The following is a 12,048-nucleotide window of genomic DNA, read 5'->3' on the forward strand; positions in this document are numbered from 1 at the left end:
TACATATGCACCTGCAGCCATAGTTCTGTCCATGTACAGTCTTTGAATATTGTTTTAGTACCAGAAAGCTATGGGTCATTGGTATCGTTGTTCTTATGGGATTGAAAGCCCATTCAGTCCTGGTAATCCTTTCTCCAAATTTACTAACAAGAGATTCGTTTACATTCCACTGGTTTGCCAATAACCTTCATTTCTATAATTGGCATGCTCTACCTGTGTCTCTCAGTAAAGATCTATATCGGTTTCCTGGCAGCATGCACTTCTTAGCGTCACCAATCTTATGTAGTTTGTGGCAGATCTATCTATGTATCTATCTATCTATCTATCTATCTATCTATCTATCTATCTATCTATCTACCTATCTCTTTCTATCTCTTTCTATCTCTATCTATCATATATATATTTATATTTATATATATACATATACATATATACATACACACATTAACACACACACACATATATATGTACATATATATGTATGTACATATATATATATGTACATACATACATATATATATATATATATATATATATATATAATTTCGTGGCTCCTACAAGTATGTGTTAGGTTGGAACTTTAGGATAGATTCTGTGCAACTAGTTCAAAAATGTAGAATCAGCAAAGGCCAATGCCAATCAGACTCCCTCTTGTTATTTTGAACCTATTGAAGTTGAGGTTTCTCTGGACATCAAGCCATTCCTCTTCCTGCCCATCCTGCTGAGTCTTGTGCTTGGCCTGAATAAAGAATCATGGTAAAACCTCCAAAACCCTTAAGTCTGTCCCTGGGAACAGGAAGGTAGATATTATAGAACTGGTATCTAATTGGACTAGACATCCACATTCTATAGTCCATGATGTCCTTTGCTTTACTGCTATCTCCTATTTTTGGATAAAATAAGGATTTTGGACTCATTATTTCAAGTAGGTACAAAAAATTTACACTGTTATATTCACTCTATAGATTGGCATGCTTTATTGCTTATTAATTGCAAAAAATGGAATTGTAAAACATAATTTTTGAGTACACATTCAGGAATCACATATATATATATATATATTCTCCTATAAGAAAAGTAAAATATGAAAATGAAATACAATATTCAGTCAATTAAAGGTCTGTAGGGAAAATACTGGCCTTTGGGAAACAAAGAAAACCTAGGAAATTGAAGTGTATGTCACAGGAACAGACCTGAGTGTAGAATTGTTATCCAGAATAAACTCCTCCACTCCATGTTCCTAGACCTTTTCTACCCATGCCAAGTGCCCGATTAACTTTCTCCATTCAGAGCATGAAACCATTAATGAAGGAAAAAAAGTCACTACGTTTAGAGTGATGGAATACATAAAGGTTTCCCCTGAGTCACAGGAGAGATACCTGGAAAAGGCACTCCCAAATCTGGACAAGGAAAGCAAAGCTGTTCAGCAGGTAGGCCATGGCAGTTCTCAGAGACATCATCATTAGGCTCTGCCTGAAAAATATCTTGTACCTGGAGATACCTATCTTCTGTGATGTCACATTTGATGTCGTGACTGCAACTGCCTCTCATATATTCCTTCAGTACCTCTAGGTTTTACTAATTGACTTCTAATTCATAATAAACAGCCATTTGGGAGGGAGAACAAAGAGGATGAAAAGATCAGATATGTGGGGAATGAAGGAGGCTGGCCATCTGTCTTGGTATAAAAAAGGAAGGAATACATGGTCCTCGGTATAGCTCAGTGAGTACTTGGTAGTGATTTAGTGGGAATGCTAAAGAGATAGCCTAGATCTGAGCCTCCCACCTATGGGAATCAGGAGATGGGAGCCTCTCAGAAGCATCTGGACTTCCCTGTTTTTATGGTTCCGAAATCTGAGAGTTTATATCATTAATTTCTTTATTCTAAAAGTCAAATGTTGGTAAGGGCACAGTTGTTTTTCTGAGAGCTCATAGTCTTTACTCTTTTTGATAAGAAGAAAAATGTCCTAAGGAAAAAGGGAGAGACAGGTATTTTGTCCTACCTCAGAGTAAACTCCTCCATGTTTTGGATATCTATAGTGCAGTCTGGGAAGCAGCAGTGCTATTAGTTGAGATTTCATCATCTCAGTCTTTCCACTAATATTTCCACTGACTACCACTTTACTTCTCTGTGTCACTAGGTATGATTAACTGTCAGTTTTCTCTTCCTTTATTCGTTTGTTTTTTTAATGTTTTAGCAATTTGTATTGCTTTTTTAACTTGATTTTTCTATATTTACATTTAATGTTATTTCGTTTCCCATTTTCTTGCCCATAAGATTCCTACCCGTACCCTTCCCCTTCTTCTCTAACACCACTGACTGTGCCTTCACATTCCCTTGAACTGGGAGACAAACCTAGAGAGGACCAATAGCTTCTGCTTCCATTCGTGATGAACAAGGTCCTCTGCCACATGCAGTTAGAGCAATAGCTCTGTACATGTACATTCATTGAATATTGGTCTAGTACCAGAAAGCTCTGGGTCATTGACATTTTTGTTCTTATGGGATTGAAAGCTCCTTTACCTCTTGAAATCCTTTCTCAAAATTTGCCAACAAGAGGTCTGTTTCAGTTCACTGATTTCCCACTAGCATTAATTTCTGTAGTTGGTATGATCTATCTGTGTCTCTCAGGAAATTATACACATATATATACATAGTATATATATATTATATATATATACACATATATATATATACATATATATATACACACATATCTATACATACATATATATACATATATATATATATATATATATATATATATATATATATATATATATGGTTGCTGGCAGAAGGCACTTTTTAGCTACATCAATCTCATCTATTTTGGTGGCTGACTTATATATATATATATACTTTTGGTGGATCCTAAACGTATGTGGTTAGGTGGAATTGTAACATGGATTCTGAGCAACTAGGTCAAGAATGTAGACTTCAGAAATGCCAGTGCCAAATAGACTCCCTCAAGTTCTTATGAACCTATTGAAGTAGAGGTTTCACTGGTCCTCAAGCCATCCTTCTTTCTGCCCATCCTCCAGTATCGTATGTTTGGCCTTCAGAGAGAATCACGGTAAAACATCCAACCCTCAATTCTAGCAATAGGAACACAGGAAAGTAGATAGTGTAGTACTGCTATCAAATAGGACTAGAGAATTCTATAGTCATTATGTCATTTGCTTTGCTGAAAATGGAATTGGAAACAGAATTTTTGAGTGCACATACAGGAATATTAATAAAGTCTCATCGTGGAATGTACAATGAGAAAGTGAAATACAATATTCATTCAATTAAGGTCTGTAGGCAAAATATTGTCCTTTGGGATATAGAGAAAACCTGGGATATTGAACTGTATGTCACAGGAATGAACCTGGGAATAAAATATCTAGAAGAATCTCCTCCACTCTATGTTGCTAAATCTTTTCTAGCCATGCTCAGCCCCTAACTTTGTCCATTCAGAGCAGGTAACCCCTAATGAAACAAAGAGAAATCTCTACCTTTAGAGAGATGTAGTGTGTAAAGTTTTCCACCCTTAAACAGGAGACTCTCCTGAAAGTGTCACCCTCAAATTTGGTCAATGTAAGGAAAGCTGTTTAGCAGGTAGACCATGGCAGTTTTCAGTGACTTCATTAGGCCTCGCTGAAATAACTCTTGTATCCTGGAACCCGAGCTTCTTCTGTGATGTCACAAGTGTCCTGACTGCAACCGCCTCTCAGATATCCCTTCAGGACCTCTAGGGTTCACTAATTGTCCTTTAATGCATTGTATACAGCCATTTGAGAGGGAGAACACAGAGGATGAAGTGATCAGACATGGGGAATATGAAGCTGGCCTTCTGTCTTGGTATGATAAGGGAAGAAATACGTGGTCAATGGGAAATCCCCTTGAGTCTTGGGTAGGGGTTGAGTTGATCCATTGAAGAGATAGCCCTGATCTGAGATTTCCACATATGGAATCAGGAGCTGGGGGCCTCTCAGAAGCATCTCAACTTCCATGCTTGTTATTTTTCTTGGTAGTCAGATAGTTTATATAATTCATTTCTTTATCCCAAAATCCACATGTTGGCAAGGGCACTATAATTTTTCCTGAGAGCTCATAGCTTTAACCATTTTACCAAGAAGGAAAAGGTCCTAAGGAAGAAAGATAAGGCAAGTATTGTGTCCTCAGTACAGAGAAAACTCCTCCATGCATTGAATTCTAATGATGTAGTTTGTGTCTGGCATTGATATCTGGGAGGGACAAGTGCTTCTTGATGAGACTACATCATATCAGTCTTTCCACTAGTATTACTCTGAATACCATTCCCTGACAGTGACCCTTTAAAATTCTGAGTCAATAGTTGTGATTAACTGGAAGATTTCTTTTCTTTTATTTCTTTCATTTTTTTAAAATTTTTAACAAATTGTATTGCTTTTTTAATTGGAAATTTCTAAATTTACATTTAAAATATTATTTCCTTTCCCAGTTTCCTGACTATAATATCCCTTACCAGTCCCCTTACTCTTTTCACTATAACCTCTCTTACTGCCCCTGGACATTCACTTGAACTGGGAGTCAAACGTAGGCAGTACCAAGGATTCTCCTTCCATTGTAACCCAACAAGGCCATCCTCTACAACATATGCATTGGAGACATAGGTCTGTTCATGTATATTCTTTGAATATTGGTCAACTACCAGAAAGCTCTGTTTCATTGGCATTGTTGTTCTTATGGGGTTGAAAGCACCTTCATCTCTTCTAATCCTTTCTCAAAATCTGCAAACAAGTAGTTCATTTTCAGTTCACTGGTTTGACACTAGGGTTCATGTTGTGGTTTGCCCTGAAGTTATCTGTGGTAGAAGCTAATTCCCCGGCCCCAAGGTCAGCTGCATAGTCCTGTACTCAGAATTCAGGTTACTTCACCAGAACCACGACCCCATTGAATTTGTAAAGTATATGTGAGTGGCAGGAACAGGACAGAAGGAAAGTTATCATGGGAAGAGAAGGAAGAATGTGCGGAAGAGAAGTTTGAAGGAAGAGGAGGAGACTAGAGGAAAAAAGAGAGAAAGGAAGATGACAGATTGAGAAGCCATGGTATGTGAATTTAAGATTCTGCTCTGTGTATTTACAGGTCGTTGTTAATGTTCTTAAGGGATGTATGGTACCTGGCTTTGTATGTTTAAGTGGGCTATTATATCTAATCAACTGGATCAAAGATTATTGTGTTGTATGTTTTTTATGTGAGGGTTTGAGTATAGGAAAGTGTGTAATGTCATGAAACACTGTGCAGCAGGAGAGGGATTGTGTTTCTGCCAAGATATCTAGCAGAGAATTGCCGACACTTAGGTTCCAGAGTTAGCAGGGTAGAAGAAAATTTTATTTTTTATTTTTAGATTTTTACATAAAAACATTTCTTGTATATAATATGTTCTAGCTCTGTCTCTCAGAAAATATCTATATCTGGTTTCTGGCAGAATGCACTTATTAGATTCATCAATCTTATTCAGTTTTGGTGATATATATATATGTATATATATATATATATACATATATATATATATATTCTCCTTTGTGTGGCTCCTAATGCTACGGGGATAGGTAGAATTTTCACATAGATTCTGTGCAACTAAGTCAAGAATGTAGAATACACAAAGGACAATGCCAAATAAACTCTCTCCTGTACTAATGAACATATTGAGTTGAGGTTTAAATGGACCTCAAGCCATTCCTCTCCCTGTTTTTACTCCTGTATCTTATTCTTCCTGAAGAATAAATCATGGTAAAATATACACAACACTCAAGTCTGACCATGGGAACACAGTAAGGTAGATAGTGCAGAATTGAATTCAAATGGGACTAGAGAACAAAATTCTATAGTCCATGTTCTCCTCTGATTTACTGATGTCTGGTAATTTTGGGATAAAATAAGGATTTGGATGTTTATCATTTGAAGTAGGTCCACAATATTTACACTGTTATACTGATTCTATAGCTAGGCCACTTTTGTAGCCAAAATTATTACAGAAAATGGATTTGGAAAACAATCATGTACACAATTAAGACAATGAATTAGGGAAGATCCCAGCAGGCAGTACTCAGTGAACCATTGGATTATAAAGAAAATAAATCAGGAAAATATAAAGGACATGTAGCTGGAAAGGGAATGAATCCAGAGAGAGTAGAACAAAGTTAAGGATTGGTGTGATCAAGGTAAATTGCAAACATGTGTGAAGAATAAATAAAAATTCTAAAATAAGAAAAAAAGTTCTGAAAATATATTGAGGATTTTTATATCCTATGGAAGTCATTTTTCCGTAAAAGTAGAATAGAGTATCCTAACTTTTGTTAAGTTGCAGAAAAGTCAGTAAAAAACATAGTTACACTGGTTTAGTGCATGCTGTCTGCATTATTGAAATATCAAACTGAGGCTCATTAATCTGTACAGTTAATTTATATCACCTGTTCAAATAAAATAAAATGAAACACTGTGTAATGATCCACAAAACCAAACTGCACACTATAGAAGTAAATGCAAACCAAGAAAATGTCCCGTTCCTAACCTCAACAATTTTACTCTTTGAAACTCTGAATAAATATGAATATAAAGGTTCTAACCTGATACATAGCATATATTATGGTGTCTTTGTGACTTATATGGTAAGATTTTTAGAGTTGCACATTGCCATCAATTATGTCATTCATTTTTAAATCCTAGGACAACAAAATTTAAAATCCTTGGGCTTTGGTCCTGACAGCCAGGGATTGTACTCTGTACATGATCACTTTATATTAATTAGCTAAACTCTGAAAGGGAATTAGGTGCTTCACAAAATTATATTGTTTCATTGCTATGGTTATGATAAGTGTTTCTTGTGAGAATATATATATATATATATATATATATATATATTTCTCATGACAAATTTTGCTTTCTCTTCTGGTGTTTTGTGAGCTATTGATGAGCTTAAACCTAGCTTCCTTACCAACCTAGCACTTACAATAGATTATGTTTCAGTGTTGAACATAGACACACTAAAGATAGGGAAAACACTGAAAATAGTATGGGCTTTGTTCACTGTTCCAAAATATCGTTTTCTGACTTCTTCTTCATCATCTTCACCACCACCACTATCACCACCACCACCACCACCACCACCACCACCACCACCACCACCACCACCACCACCATCAACATCATCATCACCATCATCATCCAATTTACATGAAATTGAATTTGGAATTTTTTGTTACACCAAAGATGAAATGAGAAGTATTCTGCTTGAAGAAGAGATACTGATGAACACTAACTGCTCTGCAGTCATTTTAATGTCACAAAGACATTGCCAAAGTTGCTTCAGATGATTGAATGAAATGCTAGCATTCTATACAACAGGGTTTGAGAGTCCCTTAGTAATAGAATGGTCTTTTACAGCAAGGTCTTCATTATCAGACTTTGATTTAACCCATCTACCAACAAAATGAAATTGTCCCAGAAATATTATAGTGCCTCTACAGAAAGAGATTTTATCCACTGATACACATCTACTTCTATTTCTTAATTGTCATGTTGACATGGGCATAGGATACAATATGTTCTGATTTACTTATGGCATTTTAGTATTATTTGGGTTAATTTTGAAAATTTCAAAGGAACAAACCTATGCCATGATTGTATCCCATACAATTTTTAATTCGATCTTGAAGAGTTTCATGAAAACTGAATGTATATCTTCCATTTAAAAAATTGTAACAACCATCATGTGAAACTCCCACTGAACCTCAGTGGATTGATGTCTCTGGAAGCATTTATAGACTCTCCTACTGCATTATTGCATCTCTATAGAGGCTTCACTCCCATAGTGGCAGTCCCAGATTGGCTGTAAAAAAATCATTTTCTGTGCCTTGGAAAGGGTTTAAAATTTGTGAAAATGGCGCAGACAGGCCCTAGAAAGTATGTTTTAAAATTATTTTCTTAAAATTAGACTTATTCATGCAATATATTTGAGTTATGACTTGCCTTCCCTCTATTCCCTCCTTCTTCTATTCCTCTCCTGTCATCTGTATCTACATTCTTCCGACTCTCACTAGAAAACAAACAGTCATCTCAGCGATAAAAATAAAATGCAAGTTAATGAACTGGAGTAGAACAAAACAAGCAGATAGAAAAGAACCAGTACAAGGTACAAGAATCAGGTACAGACACAGGGACCCAGACTTCCAATCACACACTCAGGAATTCTATGGAAACATAAAACCAGGAAAATATATACACAAAACATACAGAGTAACAATTAATAGATACATAAACAAATAACATAAGGAAGAAGAAATCATGAAGAAAAAGTCCTGACCCATTATGAGACAAGGAACCTCCAAAGATAAGGTTGAGTTCCCTTAGTGCTTTATACACAGTCTAAACTTAAATTTAATTTTTGTACCCAGTGAGATTCCCTTGGAGAAAATTAAGTTTTCATTTTCAAATGATTACCCATTGGAGATAACTTCTGGTTTAGAGATAATGTGAAGTGCAGGGCTTGGATTCTTTCAAGGGCTAATTAAGAGATAAGGAGATCTGTGAGTTGCTGTCTTCTGAACATCATGCAGTTGTGACACTCAAGAAGTCACAATCTATCTGAACAGACCCTAAATGATATTGACCCTGCCTATTCAAAGTAACTAAGGACAGTGCTGGAGAAAAAAATGATGTAGCCACTGGTGTCTTATTAGTGGTTAAATGTATAGCTTCAAACCCATGTTCACCGAAATGGCTCAGGTTAAATCCAGGGGTTTATGAAACAAATAATAAAGATATGCAAGTGCTATCAGGGTTTAGTCCAAAGAGGGTATGTTGCTTGGGGAGGATGAGGTTGAGAGTGTAGAGGGCTTCCATACATGTGTTGTGCATCTACGGAATTGTCAAAGAATAACTTGCTTTCTTAAAACTTCTAAATGTAACCACCAAGAAAGTTTGGGAGATATTCTCTCAAGTCTGAGCTATTTGTTTTAAAAATTGGGTCTCATTGCATAGCTCAAATTGACCTAAAACGCCCAGTGTTCTGTCACCTGCCTCCCCTGCCCTTATTGGAGGTTTACTATACATGGACAAAATTAAAGGATATATGTAAATCTTCTGTTTATGAAATTTGACAACATAATGCAATATTCTGTTATTTGTTTTTCATTTAACAATATATCTTGAATACATGTACATGGGGAAATTCTTCATGTAACATCAGGCAATTAAGAAATGGTAGTATACTCTTTTGTTTAAATAATAGCCTACCTATGTAATTCAGATTATTTTCATTTTCATTAACTAAAGTTCGTTACTGTAAATCAGCATGAACACTGACTCAGTCACTGTACTCAATGTTGATTATTTACATTGTATTTTGTATAAATTACAAAACACGTTGTTGGAATGATGTCAAGGCTGTTAAGTAATGTAATACTTGTATAAATACTGCCAAATTGCCATCTCAGAAGACTATAATAAATACATTTTGTAATCAATTTTATATGATAGAACCCATAGTATACCATTCAAAATTAATCATGCACATATTTTAAAAACGGTATCAGTCTCTGATTTCTGTCACTTGTTGAATTAGGGTATGGACTGAAGAAACTGAAGGGGAGGGCAGCCTCTATAGGAAGACCAACAGTCTCGAATCATCCCCACCCCTGAGATCTCCCAGACACTTAGCCACCAACCAGGTATCATACACGAGCTGGTCCAAGACCCTGACACATGTATAGCAGAGGACTGCCTGGTCTGGCCTAATCCTGGAGCGACGTGAGCCCCCAGGGACCAGGGATGACTGGCAGGATCTGGGGAGCATCCTCTTGGAGTAGGGGAGGAGGAAGTGGAATGGGATTAGGAACTGTGGAAGAGGACCTGGAGAGGGAGCAATGGCAGGAATGTAAATAAATAAAATAATTTTTATAATACTTTTAGTCATAAATTCAAATGCTCGTTTCTTTTTAGCATCTACATTGCAATACAATCGTGAAGTTTAGCGTTTTATGCTTACTGAACTGTGTAAGAATTAAATCCTTAATTTTCTCTATTCTTATTACTTTGCATCAATTGTGTTTGCATATGTAGAATGCTTACTATTCATAATTTGTGCAGAAAATACATTCATGAATTTTTTTATTTTAATGATCTGTTATGTGTGAATGTCTGTGTATAAACTTGTGACCATGAACACAGGCACCTGCGGAGACCAGAAGATGTCAGATACCCTGCAGCAGCTTTTACAGCTGGTTGCAAGTGGCTTCATGTGTGTTGGAAACTGAACATGTTTGCTCTAGAGAGTAGTAAGTGCTCTTAACCTCTAAGCTAATACTACAACACTTATTACATAATAAAAACAAACCTATTTATAATTTTCTCATGTATTTCAGGGTATCTTTGAACTTGGGACATCTTGCCACATTCTAGGTGCTGAGACTACATTCAGGCAATTTCCAGCTTTCTTTCCTTTATCTTAGTAAGATGTGTTAGATTAAATATGTTAATATTATGCAGTAAATCCTCCATATGTTTACTTATAGAACCTTGGCTCAGTGTCTGTTTCATTCCTCTGCAATGACTATATTAATTTTAGAGTTCACAGTTCTCTCTTTCTTTACACAATTGATCAGATGTGTTTTTCTTTCATATAGAATGAATAAGAGCCTTTTAGTTTTTCTTTGAATAGTTAATGTACTAAGAAAATGTGTTGAAATTCCCATTTTAAGGCCAAGCCAAAACATTATTTCTTTAAAATGTTCCTGGAGTTATGTTTTTCTTTTTCTTATTATTATTATTGTTCTCATTAGTCTCATTATTAATATTCTGTGTAAGCTTTTATGTGTTCAAGTCATGTAGTGAATATGGAAATCTTCCAAACATATATGTGTAGGTATCAAATTTAGGTTCTTGGTTTTTCATGGCATAAAATTTTATCTGCTCAGGGACCTCACTAGAACACACTGTAAAACATTAAGGTGACATATAGCTCCAGGCTGCTTTTATATATACAATGTTTCCATCATTTTGTTTTAAAAAATATTTTTGATTATTCTAATATATTTTGTTTTCAATGTCCAGTTGGTAAGTCTAGTATGCTTATTTTATTATTTAAGTAATAATTTAATCATAATTATTGTGCACTTGATACATAGCTAATATGAAATTATCTTATAAAATTGAATAAATGTAATTAGTTCCCTTCAGCATGAACCTTGGTACATAATTTTGTTCATTATTACTATGTATTTGCATAAAACAGAGAATATTTCATTGTCCCAATACTGATGCCAATTTTATACAGTATGACAGCTACCAACTACATGTGACTTTTAATCATTTAAAAGGAGTTAAGATTATATTGTTAAATGATATTTCCATAACATCAAGTAAATAGATTTTTTTGCTTCAATTAATTAAACGTGCTACAGCAGGAAAAAATTTAATTTCCTTTGATATGTTAAAATGAAATTTATCTTTACCATTCTCCTGCCTATCAGAAAGCCAATATTCTTATACAGGAAGATTTGCCAAGCACATGGCAGGATAGCCACAAAGGCAGTGCAGTGGCATGAATAGCTTGGTGATAGCCAACAGCTCTCTAATTTTGCTTAAGTCCTGTTCAGTGAACATGGATGGTACTGATAGTTTATCCACATATATAAGGTTATTGAAGCTGTGGTTACATACTAAAGCCAGTATCATACCTAACAACAATCATAGCCATGTGTCCTTATATACAGAGTAATTACAGTCTCTGCAGCAAAGATCACAGTAAAAATCCCAGCCAATCATATACCCAAAAGATGCCTCAACATATAAAAGAGAAACGTGCTCCACTATGTTCATCGCAGCCTTATTTTTAATAGCCAGAAAATGGAAAGAACCCAGATGCCCTTCAACAGAGGAATGGGTACAGAAAATGTGGTACATCTACACAATGGAATATTACTCAGCTATCAAAATCAACGAGTTTATGAAATTCGTAGGCAAATGGTTAGAACTGGAAAATATCATCCTGAGTGAGCTAACCCAATAACAGAAAGACATAC

The 12,048-nt window shown here is 35.5% G+C and overlaps 1 long non-coding RNA gene across 1 annotated transcript; it reads left to right on the forward strand.

Moving 5' to 3' along the window:
• Window positions 1–2,829: 2,829 nt before the first annotated feature.
• Window positions 2,830–12,034, forward strand: LOC134478908 (uncharacterized). The gene is made up of 3 exons (XR_010062109.1): window positions 2,830–3,844; window positions 9,591–9,696; window positions 10,390–12,034. It is a non-coding gene; the product is annotated as an uncharacterized LOC134478908 (long non-coding RNA).
• The last annotated feature ends 14 nt before the right edge of the window (window positions 12,035–12,048 follow it).

Source organism: Rattus norvegicus, assembly GCF_036323735.1.
Source record: "Rattus norvegicus strain BN/NHsdMcwi chromosome Y unlocalized genomic scaffold, GRCr8 chrY_unlocalized_18, whole genome shotgun sequence".
Classification (NCBI taxonomy): Eukaryota; Metazoa; Chordata; class Mammalia; order Rodentia; family Muridae; genus Rattus; species Rattus norvegicus.